Source organism: Triticum dicoccoides, chromosome 5B (genome assembly GCF_002162155.2).
Source record: "Triticum dicoccoides isolate Atlit2015 ecotype Zavitan chromosome 5B, WEW_v2.0, whole genome shotgun sequence".
Lineage (NCBI taxonomy): Eukaryota > Viridiplantae > Streptophyta > Magnoliopsida > Poales > Poaceae > Triticum > Triticum dicoccoides.
In genome coordinates, this window is record NC_041389.1 from 683,041,774 (window position 1) to 683,043,544 (window position 1,771).

The following is a 1,771-nucleotide window of genomic DNA, read 5'->3' on the forward strand; positions in this document are numbered from 1 at the left end:
CATTCGGGGCCGTATGGGAAACCTCGGCCGGACTCACTGCGGATGGAACCTGGATAGGCGATAAACCTGGACTAGAGACTTAGGTGTTTAGGTAGGTCGTGGTCTACACCCACGTCGGCTTTCGCTTGAAGTCTGCCGAGCACATGTCGTGTGCAGACGCTAAGTGGTGGAAACATGTATGAAGAAGTACACCCCTGCAGGGTTATCATGATCTATTCGAATAGCCGCGTCCGCAGTAAAGGACTACTTGGTTGCCTATACAGTTCATAGACAAGTAAATGGAAACTGCTAAAAGCCTCAAGATAAGTGTGAGTGCCGAGGATGGCTCTTCCGTAGGAAGACGGAGGTGGATCCTCGGTAGTGTATTGAAGTGGTGAGTAGTGGACTCGTGTACGCAAACCGTTTCAAATTGGAGTCTCGTAGGTTAGCCTAGCCAAGAGTCAAAGCTAGCTTGCTGCAATAACTCCACCAACCCTTCTTGATAATATGCATGTATGTAGGATCTGGTGTAAGTCTTGCTGAGTACCTTTGTACTCATGTTGCTATAATTTACATTTTTACAGAAGACGCTGCAACCCCTTCTGATGGGTTCTACGTAGACGTTGACATCAATGAGTAGGCTAAAGGCCCAGGTGGTGATCCTGAGCTTGTGAAGGACCACGTAGTATAGCTAGGCTTTCCAAACCTCTTTTATCTTTCTAGTTGTCTGTACTCAGACAAGTTACTTCCGCTGCTGGTTTGTATGACTGTATGACTTGAATGCTGGGTCGTGTGACCCGTACCTTTGTGTATGTTATGTATGGCTCCTTGAGCCTTAAATAAAGTGCTTGTGTCATAGAGTCATGTTGTGATGCCTTGTTGTGTTTGCACATATCGGGCATATTGTGTGTATGATTGAAATGCTTGGTATGTGTGGGATCTGACTATCTAGTTGTTTATCTTTAGTAGCCTCTCTTACCGGGAAATGTCTCCTAGTGTTACCGCTGAGCCATGGTAGCTTGCTACTGCTCTAGAACACTTAGGCTGGCCGGCATGTGTCCTTCTTCGTTCCGGTGTCTGTCCCTTCGGGGAAATGTCACGCATTGAGTACCGGAGTCCTGTTAGCCCGCTACAGCCCGGTTTACCGGAGTCCTGCTAGCCCAGTGCTACAGCCCGGACCCACTTGCTGATGACCGACACATTCGAAGCTGGGTCATGGATGCCTGTCCCTGTAAGTCTGTGCCACTTTGGGTTTACGACTAGTCATGTCAGCCCGGGCTCCTTATCATATGGATGCTAGCGACACTATCATATACGTGAGCCAAAAGGCGCAAACGGTCCCGGGCAAAGGTAAGGCGACACCCGTGGGTATACCGTGCGTGAGGCCACAAAGTGATATGAGGTGTTACGAGCTAGATCGATGTGACATCGAGTCGGGGTCCTGACAACGGGATACTGTTCATCTCCATCGTCGACCTCCTCCAGCCTCCACGGGCTACTGTTCATCCACCATCGACCTCCTCCATCCTCCACCTGCGACTGTTCATCCACGGGCTCCTGTTCATCCAGCCTCCACCATGCACTACTCCACCGGCTACTGTTCAACCACCCCTCTCCACAGGCTCCTATTCAACCACCCCTCCACTGGCTACTATTCATCCACCCCTCCACTATCTACTGTTCATCCAGCCCTCCACGGGGTCATCCTGTTCATCCAGCCCTCCACGGGGTCCTGTTCATCCAGCCCCAACCGGTTCGATTGATCGGGGTCCTGTTCATCCAGAGGCAATGC